Source organism: Rhinolophus sinicus, chromosome 16 (assembly GCF_057876585.1).
Source record: "Rhinolophus sinicus isolate RSI-liver-muscle chromosome 16, RSI-T2T, whole genome shotgun sequence".
In the NCBI taxonomy this organism is placed as follows: Eukaryota; Metazoa; Chordata; class Mammalia; order Chiroptera; family Rhinolophidae; genus Rhinolophus; species Rhinolophus sinicus.
The window spans coordinates 129,577,784-129,589,976 of NC_142516.1; positions in this window are offsets into that span (position 1 = coordinate 129,577,784).

Genomic DNA, 12,193 nt, shown 5'->3' on the forward strand with positions numbered 1-12,193 from the left:
GAGCAGGGGGACAGTAACTTTACAGTGAAGAAAGCTGACAAACACTACCTCAGCCGGGTGATCAAGGTTTGCATCAACACTGATGTCATGTTGCATGCATGATGTGATAAAAATGGCTGTTTATCTCTGTGGTCTTCCTCTCCAGAACCCATATCCCAGTCTAATTATGAGAAAAATACCAGACAAATCCCAATTAAGGTACATTCTGAAAAATACCTTGTCAGCCCTTCTCAAAGTTATTAAGGTCATCAAAAACAAGGGAAGTCTAAGAAACTCTCACAGCCAAGAGGAGCCTAAAAGACATGATGAGTAAATAGAATGTGGTGTCCTAGATGGAATCCTGGAACAGAAACAGGACGTTCAAAGAAGACTAAAGAAATCTGAATAAAGTGTGGACTTTGGTTAGTTAATACAAATCAGCAAACGATTAATCTTACCAACGTACGTCGTAGTAAATTCCACTTTTAAGTCTTCAGTCATGTTAATCTTCAAAGATGAAATGCTATAGCCACCTCCTTTAGTTTGACATCCATTCAGTTTTTGAAGCTAAGCTGGAGACTTACCTTATTCACCAATCTTGGTCCTACTACTCTAAACCCCAGTGATTTCACACTAAAGATCTAGTGTTAGAGTGGGTATCGCACCGCTTACCCCTTATTATATGTTACAACTTTCCTTTCTGTTCTCTTTGTATCTATATCTTGGCTTCTTGAATGGTCTCAAGGCAAGGGGCTGTGTCTTCATAAACTTCTTTTATATGGCAATCATCTTCGTGTACAATTCTAGTCTTAAAGGTATGTGGCAATTAAATTTTGTTGACTAATTTAAAGAAACCATAAGTGATGGAATCCATGATGCCTTTTTAGGCCTAAGAGTATGTCTATCGCTAGGTACCATTTTTCTGTGTGTGTGACCTATTATAGTTTTGAGAGTTACAGGAGTAGCTCTAACTGATCTTTTCTAACTGATCTTTTCTTTCAAAGAGCTCCACAGCTCCCTAATAACTAAAATATAAAATTTCAATTCTTCAGCCCCTTCACAAACGGAATTCTGCCAACAACTTCAGTTTCATCCACTGATATTCTCCCACTTTTACCTTATGCTCCAAATAAATAATTCATTTTGCAGGGGGTGGGGATTTCAATGCTCTTCCCTTTCTCTACATAGTTGGAAATGAACTTCACTCTGCTTAAACGACTCTCTCAATAAAGCCATTCCTAACCTTTCAGCCAAAGACTTGGGTACTTTTTACCTTGTCCTGCTATATCATTTCAAAGTACTGAATCACATTATTTCAAGGTCACTATCAATACTTCTTACATTGATATAATTATGTTTACCTATCCATTTTTCCAACTGAATGTGAGATTCTCTATAATAAGGACTGTGTTTTCTCTCTCTCTCTCTCTCTCTCTCTCTCTCTCTCTCTCTCTCTCCCTCCCCCCCCCTCCTTCCTTCCTTCCTTCCTTCCTTCCTTCCTTCCTTCCTTCCTTCCTTCCTTCCTTCCTTCCTTATTAGTTTCAGGTGTACCAAACAATGTAATAGTTAGACATTTATACCCCTCACAAAGTGATAACACCCTCTCCCAATCTATTACCTCTCTGACATCATATGTAGCTGTGAACTGCATTTTCTTCGTCTTTATAGCCCCTGAAAGTCACAGAGTAGTTGGCACTTAACATATGTTCAACTGAGAACTTATTATTTTAGTAAATCAATGAATTAATATGATATAGTCTGCAAGAAAAGAATGTATTCTAGCAAGTATGCTACCCAATGCTTAAAAATCTACAGAAAATTGGCATTGTTAATATATTTCCTACAATAATCCAGAAAATGCAAACTCCTAAGAAATGTTTCGTTACCTTCTCAGTGAATGGTCTGAAACATTAAAGCATGTATTCCATGGGTGTTATGCTGTAGATATGGCCCTTCTTTATTACTTTATATTGTATATTCTTTATTACATTATACTTTATATGGCACTTTATAGTCTATAATTCACCTATACTATTTATTACAGACCTGCACTGTCCCCTACACAAATCTTGAACCAACTATCTGAAGCACAGATTACCTCTTTTAGTTGCAAGCTCCCTTGGAATTTCTCTATTTATTATAAGAATGTGAACTATCAGAGAATGTGGCCCCATCTCCTATAAGTTTCCAACCAAGCAAACGGAATTTGCAAGCACATTGCTCAAGAGGCTGATACCAGGCCTATACACACACATAAATTGATCATTGCTTTCACAATGTAACTTAGAATCCTAGTATGGTAATGTTGGAAGTAGTTGGCCTTTATTCACTTAGCATACTTTGGAGGGCACACCAACTGTATGCAGGTGTGATGCTAGGCTCTGGGATGTTATAGCCCCAGCTCAACCCTTTCATTTTATGCAAGTGAAGACAGAGGTCCTAACGGGTAAGTCAGTTCTCCCCAGTCACTAAGCTTATTATTGCCACAGTAGAAACTAGAAGCCAGGTCTCCAAGATTCCTTGTTTATTGCTTTCTCTAGGTATGAAGAGTCTGGTAAAATTATCCAAAAGGAAAATTCTGCCCTTTCCAGAGTGCCCTCAGTACTAAAATTCCACCATTCATTCTTTGGGCTTCTTTCAAATCTTCCTGTGAGAAGTGAAAAACTAATATTAAAATCTGTAACATTTAGAATAAATTAATTTTTAAATATGGAAAAAATTAAAGCAGCATAGAAATACTGGGCACCTGGCAGGAAAATAGATAATAAGGAGCAGGAAGGAAAGAAAATCTGAGGCAGACAGATGACAAGTACTTCTCAACTTTGCCGGAGGCCAACTGGGTCTTTTTCAGAATATAGTAATTGCCTTGCAAAAGTCTGAGCCCCTGGTTCCTCTGTCAGATGGTTTCCCTTTAGTTTATCAACTTCATCCTTCTGCCTATGAGTGGGCAGACCTAGTGAAAAATCACCTATGGCACCAAGTTTTCCGCTGATTAGCAGAGTTATATCAGGAGTGCCCACTGTAGAGCCCAAAGAACTTTTGAGTTCTCTTCTTCCAAGTGTTGCTTGCGATATCCCCCCTTCTTTTGGGTCGGAAACATCGTCAGGAAGAAAGGACGTTTAAGAAAGGTTTTTTTTTGTTGTTGTTGTTGTTTGTTTGTTTTTTTTTAATTGTCAAGCCCAGAAGAAATAAGAGACAGTCAAAAAATGGCTTAGCCTAGCTGCCTGGATTTTTGTTTCACCCATAAATTGATTAGGAGCACTAGGTAGGCCCTGGGTTAAAGTAGAAGAGGACTTTTATGGAAAACCCAAAGGTCAAGCTTAATAAAGCTGTGCCTGGGCCGGTGGCCAGATGGGTGAGAGCATGCTATTTAAAAATATGTATACATATATATATATATATATCTCAAAGAGAAGGGAGAAGAGAGGCTCGCCCATTGCAACTAAGAAAAAAGCCATTTTTATCCAAGTTTCATGTAAATGCTGCCCAATAAAATCTAGGACCACAAATGATGATTGCCAACCTATTCACTCTGTTTGTGGAAAGTCCCATGAGCATCACAGTGTGCAGCTGTTGCTGGCAATGACCCTCTACTTGAAGCATTTGGTATCAGAATATGGTGGCAGAAAAGACACCCTCCATGCAAAGGGTTTACAAATTGTTCTTACGTGGGCCTAGTCTGTCACTCTCTCTCAGAGTCCCTGTGTCAGCATCAAAAACACATTCTCAGATGAATCTGGATACATTCAGAAGCTCTGTCTTAAAGAGGACAACAAAATAGATGGATTGGATACACTTTGGTGCCATTTCATTTAGAAATAAGAACTTGTCTCCTAACGGGCGAGAAAGTTTAGTCTGTTTTTTTTTTTTTTTTTAATTAGAAATATAATGCCAGACAAATCAGAATTACAAACAAATCTGCTGATGTTAAAACTATACTTTTTTTCTTTGGCCTGTTTCTTTCTTTTGGCTTTTAATTGTGGAAGGATTCAAACATAAATGGTATAATAGAGTACACATGGGTATGTTCAGGTACCTATCACTGAGATTCAAAATTACAGTTGTGTGCCAATCTCATTTCATCTTTTTTCTCCCTCTCTTCTTCCTACTTCTGCTCAAGAAAACATCAGACATCATATTATTTTGTCATAAATATTTCAGTGTACCCTGCATTTGTATAACCTGTATCTCTTAAGATATATTTGACTAGTACAGGATAATCTGACTGGCTCTGCTCTGGATAAGTTGCTGCCTTCTCAGATAGCACACCACCTTTCCTGTGCCCGGAAGGCTTTCCTCCGCTGGCAGTGACATGCCTAAGAGCATCTGATTTGGAAGCTCAGGAAATGCAATTAGAGGCCAGCGGGGAGACCCAGTGATGGCATGGTGACTGTTTGCTGCCTGGCCTCTTGGATTCAGCTCTAGTCTCTATGATTTGAGTAAGGACAGAAAGTTGATGGAACAATTTCTGTGCGAGACTAGAGTCTGAGTATGGGGTTAGGGGGAGTGCCTGAAGGAGTTGTTTGGAGAAACGTGAAGAACACTGATCAAAATGAATTCTGCTTTGAAGCCTATGTGTGAGATGGGGTTTGGCAGAAAACCACTTTTCTGACTTCTGTGTGGAAGTCAGCAACACGCTGACACTGAGATTTATATACTATTTGGAAAGAGGTTCGCTGGCAGAGTCTTAGGCATTTACACAAGGGGCACTTTCAGCTCTCACAAAAGAAAATTCCCACCATTTATTCATTGATTCTTTCTTTTATTTATTCAAAAATGTATGTAGCCCCTATGGTGTGCTGGGTATCATTCATGTTACTAGGGTCATAGCAGAGATCAAGATTAAAACACAAAGAAAAAATGCTCACATTTTAGAGAGAAAAAGAAACAACATTCTCTAAATATACAATATAATGTCAGGTAGGTAAATGTTATCACAAGGACAGTAAAGCAAAATAAAAGGCGACCACCTTCAGGTTGAGGACTGTCTTACACAGGTGGTCATGGAAGGCCTCTGTGGGGAGAGAACTTCTGAGCAGACGCCTGCGGAAACTATGAAGGCAAGAGATGCACGGATGTGGGTGAAAAACACCTGGGTTAAAGAAACAGCAAATGCAAGCAGGCTCCCTGAGATTTAAATAATGTTGGCAGATCCAACAAAAGAAAGACCAGTGTGGCTATAGTGTAGTGATGAAGGAGAAGGATGGAAGGAGGCAAGACCGAGGCAGTTGGGATCCGTCTATATGGCTCTGGAGACCATGACAATGACCCTGTTCGTTTGCGTTCTGTGCAGGGCCTCTGCCTCACTTAATGAGAGACACCCCGTTTATTTCCCAGTCCCCACAGTCGGGCATAATCTGCATTAGTATGGGCCATGGTCCTGAAGCTGAGCATTATGAGTAAGGGAGTAACAAGACCTATTTAGATATTTAAAAGGCCCCGGCTTCTATGTAGGCAAGTGATTGCAGGGCAATACGATGAAAGCAGAGACCTTATAAGAAGCTACTGGAATAATCTGGCAATAGAGGATGGGATAAAGGCTAACAAGGAGGTAGTGAGATGTGCTTGGATGTAAAGCTACATTATGAAATAAAGCCAATAGGACTCGCTGATGAATGTGGGGTGTGAGGGAAAGAGACTCCAATATTTGGGTCCTTGGAGATGAGGTGTACAGTGGTACCCTTTGCCAAAATGGAAAAGCGTAGGTTTGGGAGTGATGCAGATACCTCTAGTTATTACCAAACCACTTTTCCTATTTGTTCACTTTCTTCTGCATCAATTTGTCCTTCTCTGCCGATCATACCTGGAAGTAAACAAGTGCACAATAACATTTCCCCTATCACACCTACTCCTTCGACCTCCCTGGCTCAGCAGGATCTGGCCCCGACACATTGCATTTCCCATGCTCACACGTCAGTAGGCTTCTGCTGGGTTTGGCCAATGAGAGAAAACGGGGACAGATGGGAGGACAAGAGGAGTGAAAATATAGGATGTTTTTAACAGGCCCTCTGCCTCAGGTGTCATCTCTTTTGGAATCAAGGACTGATCCCTTTGGCACTCTGACTCTATTTAGAATTCAAGAAGGACAAGAGGATCCAGAGGAAGACAAAGAAGAAGATATCAATGGAAAAAGGGGAACCCCATAAGTCGAGGGATAAATGCTTTTCAAAAAGAGAGATAATCAACAGTGTCAAGCGCTGCTGAGAAGTCATATAAAATAATGACTGAGATTATCCATTATATTAGTTGAACCTAATATATTATTATAGTTGAACCTATTTGAAGAACTGCTTGGTTGGATTGGTGGAGATGAAAGTTTGAGCACGAAAGTTTAAGGCAAAGAAATAAGGAGAAGAACTAGAGACAAAATGGTAAATTTTAAGAGGAACAGAGAAACGTGACTGTAACTTCAGAGGAATGTAGTGCTTTCTAAAGATGGGTGATATATCAGTCAGAGTTCATCCAGTAAAACAGAAATATCCCCAAGCATTTAAACAAAGGTAATTTAACCAAGTAATGGGAGAGCTGAAACCCCAGCGTGGGGAATGGAGCCTAGAGATAAGCCTACAGCCTACTACTTCCTTCTGGCTAAAAGGACCAAGGACGGAAAGATGTTACTAGAGCCCCAAATGTGGGGTCAGCTGAAGAATCTGGAACTATAGAAGCTATGTCCATTTGGAGCTGGAGCCAAGGACATTCACCTTCTACCAGAGACATTTTACCATTGAAGATTTTTCTTTCTGATGGCTCAGCATTGACTTGGAGACTCTTATACTGGGTAATGATTCTCAACAATATCTATATATATGACTCGTTTTAGGAGTCTTTAAACATGCCAGTGCCCAGATTATACCCCCAACCAATTAAATCAGAATCTGTGAAGTGGGGAGTAAAGCTTTGGTATTAAAAGAAAAACAAAAGATTTCCAAATGATTCTAATATATAGCCCGGGTTAAGAACCACTACTCAAAACTTTGCATTGTAAAATAGTATTCATTGCTTCCTTGCACAAAACTGCCTCCAATGCTTGAATCCAGATGTAAGGTTTCCATCATAGCAACAAATGGTGTAAGCCCCAAACCTTTCTGTACTATTGAATTAATTTCCTGAATGAAATAGGTTGCCTGAAAGCTCCATCCCTTTAATGCTGTTTTGAGGTTATGAGAGCAAAAGATGAAAAGCCTGGAAGCAACATTCTCTGTGTTTCTTTTCGCTGTAACTGAATAATTAGGCACATGCTTACTCACGTGACCTATACCACATTTTCCAGGATGCTCGAGGTCACAACTGATGGAAGTAGAGGGGCATATGCTAGTTACATGGAGTGAGGAATGAACACATCTGATCTTTTTCCAAACCACTAAAATGCCTTTCAGAGTGGCTCATGTTTGCGCTTCTCTAATTTGGAATATATTATGTACCTCATGATTAGGGCTTCTCTTTTTCTTGGAGCTGAAATGTTTGTCACTTTTAGGGAATCAACATCTTGAATCTGTGGATCAGAAATAAGCTCCTGGTCTTTTATTGAGAATCCTGCATTTCATGTAGGTAATTTCCCCAAGCAGCTGGGATTTAGTTGGTGTTCTTAGTTATAATTAAATGATAAATCTTCACATGGAAGGCACCCAACACCAAATATGTCAGTTCTATCAAAGTGGAATAGAGCACAAGATACATTTACCTAGGAAAATGATTCCACTTTGGAAAATTATATTCTCCTGTCAGAAGCCAGATGACAAGCAGTTTCCTCTGAGCAGTCAATAACAAAAGGCTCTTTAGTAGCTCATGATGCATCTTTCACACCCTACATCCATGCAGATTTCTGGAAATAATGAGTGGCTCTCTCCCTGTGTCACATTTCCTTGTTGGCTTCAGCATCTCCAACGTCCAGATAGATTTAGGGTTCAGTATAGATTTAGGGATGCTGTAATGCTCAGCTGGTATTTGAAGCACACAGATCATCCAACCTTTCATGGCTGTCACTTATGCTCCTTTTAAATCTCTACTAAACAACCATTTATTAAATGCCTACCATGGATTCAGCTTGTATGAAGCAATGTGGGAAGTACAACCCTGGCTGTGACACTTTTGATTCACTCGTCCAGTCAGGCATTGGGAGTTCATTAAGATGAGGGAGAGCTGAGAGCTTGGAGTTGGTGATAGAAAACTTTCCTTTCCAAATTAAAAACTATATGGCTTTGTGTTTATCCATATATATTTATGTTTATATGGTACTGTTTAATTCATTTTTGTATCTCATGTGTCCTATGACAAGGCATTGTAACATTTAAGAATTCAATAAGCTTGGCTGACAATGCATGACATAAATGAGATGATTAATTTTGATTGTTGGAAATACAGGGTGTAAACATTAAAAGTGGTAACTAACACATAGATTGCTTATTATGTGCAGAACACTATTAGAAATCATTTAATCCTCAGGACAACCATAGGAGGTATTATTTTTGTTTTCGTTTTTCATCTAAGAAATTGGAGACATATGGAGATCAAGGAACCCGTCCAAGCACATACAGCTGGAAAGGGGCAGAGACAGGAGTGCATACTCGGGCTTTCTGGTGTCAGTAGTACACCAATAAAACTGCAGTCTAGAGAGGTGTGATAAGCTAGGATTTGACCAGTGCTAGGGAAGTTCTCAGACTGAAAGCAACATGAGGTTCTGGAAAGAGCTTTGTCTTTGAGATCCAATATCCCCAGTTCCACACTTAATATCTCTGTGACCTTGGGAAATTCATGGAACTCTCTGAGCCTCAATTTTCTGATCAAAAATTTAAGTGCACTTATCTTGTTAGTGAAGAGACTTTGACGCCAGACTAACTACATGACTGAGCAAGCTACTTTATCTTTCTATGCCTCAGTTTTCCTGTTTGTAAAAGGGTATAGGAATTTTAACAATCTCATATGGTTGTTATAAAGGTAACATGTATCTACGCATATATGTGAAATGATTTGAATAATGCCTGACTGACACCCAATAGGTGATACATCAATGTCAGTTATTATTATATTGCTATAGATATTACTATTATTATTTGGCTTTTCTAGAGAATAAATATTTTTATTGCTATCTAATGGCAACCCTTCCACTTTGCAATAAATCAAACTTTTTCTCACCTACTCAAGAGTTCATTCAGGAATTCCTCCCTTTGTCCTATAGGATCCTCTCTACTGGATCATTCCAGTTAGTATTCAAACATGCTATGATTTCTCCCATATTAAATAAATAACTCATTTTATCCCATTCCCATCCCACCTGTCACCCCCCTTGTTTCTGCTTACTGTCATAGCAATATTTCTTTAAAAAGTTGTCTATGTTTGTCGTTGCCAATTTATTTCCTCTCATTCTCTCTTTTTAAAAAACATGTGGATATATATACATACATATATATATATATATATATATATATATATATATATATATGAAGTTTATAATCTTAATAAATTTCAATTGTACAGTTCAGTGCCATTAAATACATTCATATTGTGCAATTAGCATTATTATCCATCTCCAATACTTTACTTTTTCCATCTTTCAAACTGAAATTCTATACCCATTAAACAATAACTCCCCTACTTACCCCTTTCCCTGGTCCTGGTAGACCTCTTTCTACTTGCTGTCTCTATGATTTGGGCTACTTTAATTACCTTATATAAGCAGAATCATACACTATTTGTCCTTTTGTGGATGGTTTATTTTACTTAGCATAATGTCCTCAAGGTTTATCCATGTTGTAGCATATTGGAGCTTCATATATTCTGGCGGTCTGTTACTAGATGCATAATATTTATTATTGTTACTTCTTCTTGCTGTACTGAAACTTTTAATAATATATACTGTCCTTTTTTCACTTGTAAATTTGGCTTTGAAAGTTTGATTATAATGTGTCTTGGTGAGAGTCACTTTGAGTTCATCTACTTGGAGTTCATTGAGCTTCTTGGATGTATATTCATGCATCCCTAGACATATACACATCTAATTCATGGATTTATATTTGTGGATTTCAGCAAACTTGGGAATAGAGTTCCAGTGTAGTTACACTAGACAGATTCTGCCAGTATAATTGCTGTCTCCATTCTCTTTCTCTTAAGGCAGGCTTGTTAACGTGTAGTTTATTCACATATTTTTTTCCTTTTTTAAGTGTACAGTTCTATGAATTCTAACAAATGTGTACGTGAGTGATGACCACCATTTTTATTTCATCATCCCAAAGGTTTCCTCCAGCCAATTTTTGGTGACTTCCTTTACATACTCTTAGTCCCAGAAAAATCACTGATCTTTTTTCTGTCCCTTTTATTTTGCCTTTTTCAGATTGTAATGTAGCTGGAATCATGCAGTATGTACACTTTTGAGTCTGAATCCCTTTACTTAAAATAATGCACATGCGATTGCTGAGTACTAATCTATTGTAATATTCTATTTTATGAATGTACCACAGATTGTTCATCCATTCACAAGTTGATACCTATTTGGGTTGTTTCTAGTTTGGGACAATAATGAATAAAGCTGCTATGAACTTTCACATAGAGAATTTGTGTGGACACAAATTATCATTTCTCTTGAGACTAGAAGTGGGGTCGATGAGTAGTATATTAAGTATTTGATTAACTTTATAAGAAACTGCCACATGGTTTTCTACAATCCGTTTTTGCTTACCCAAAACAACATATTAGTCCCGGTTTCTCTACTCTTCATCACATTTGATATTGTCAGGGGTTTTTTTGTTTGTTTGTTTGTTTTTATTATTATTATTTTTTACTATTCTAAGAGGAAAAGAGTAGTGTGATAGTCAATGTCTGTGCCCTGCCCAATTCTTATGTTGAAATCCTAACTCTTAATGATAGTATTTGGAGGTAGGGCCTTCAAGAGGTAATTAGGTCATGAAAGTGGAGCCCTCATGGAATTAGTGTCCTTATAAAAGAAACCCAGGAGTGCTCAATTGCCCTTCAGCCATATGAGGACACAGCAAGAAGATGACCATCTATGAACCAGGAACCTAATCTGCTGGCACCTTGGTCTTGAACTTCTCAGCCTCCAGAGCTGTGAGAAATACATGTTTGTCTTTTAAGCCGCTCTGTCTTTTTGTTACAGCATCCAGAATGTGCTAAGACAGGAATTGGTACCAGAACAGTATGTATATACTTGCAGAAACAGCTTTGGAACAGTGTAATAGGTGGGGGACGCAAGAGTTTTGAAGTGCAAGCTAGAAAAAGCCTACATTGCTATAAAAAGACCTTTAAGGGCAATTCTAGTGAGAACTTAGAAAGCAAAGATAAGAGCTGTAGAGAAAGCCTTAATCTTCCTAGAAAATACCTAACTAATCCTAATCAGAATGTCGATAGAAATATGCATGATAAAGGCAACTCTGATGAGGTACCAGGCTGATAATGATGTACATGATTGGACACTGGAAGGAAGGAGATCCTTGTGACAAAGTAGCAAATAACTTGGCTGAATTGTATTCACACTCTAGAGTTTGTGTGAGCCATAAAACTGGATATTTAGCTTAAGCTATTTTTAAACAGCGTGTTAAAGTTGTGGCTGGGCTTCTCTTGACTTCTTATAGTAAGATGCAGAAGAGCAAAATTACTTAAAGATGGAATTGTTAAACAAAAGGAAGCACAACTTAAAGCTTTGGATAATTCTATGCCTACCCGTATTATAAAAAATTTAAAAAGCCTAGTTAGAAGAGAACAGTAAGGGTGTGGTCAAGGACCATTTGATGAGGAGGTTTGTAGGGATTAGCCATATGAAAGGAAGCCAGAAGCTATTCTCCAAAGCAGTGAAAGAATGACCTGAAGGCAGTTCAGAGATCTTATGGGCAGCCACTACTCTCACAGGCCCAAAGTGCAAGGGCAGAGCAGTTTCAAAGGAAGGGCCGCTGGCGCCTGTAGACCTCAACACAGGCTGCCCAGTGCTGCCTCCCATCGGGGCTGCACTCATGCACTCCCGTGCGGCACTGTCGGGGCCAGGTCGCCACCCCTGTGGGCCTGAAAGGCAGAACATTGAGCCAAATAGGATTATTCTTGAGCCTTAATTTTTAAGGCATTGTTTGCCCTGTTGGGTTTTGGACTTACCTGGGACCTGTCATTCCTTTCTTTCCTATTTCTCCTTTGAGAATGTCTTTCCCTATATCTGTATCAGCATTGTATTTTGGAAGCACATAACATGTTTGGTTTCACAGGTTCACTGCGGGAG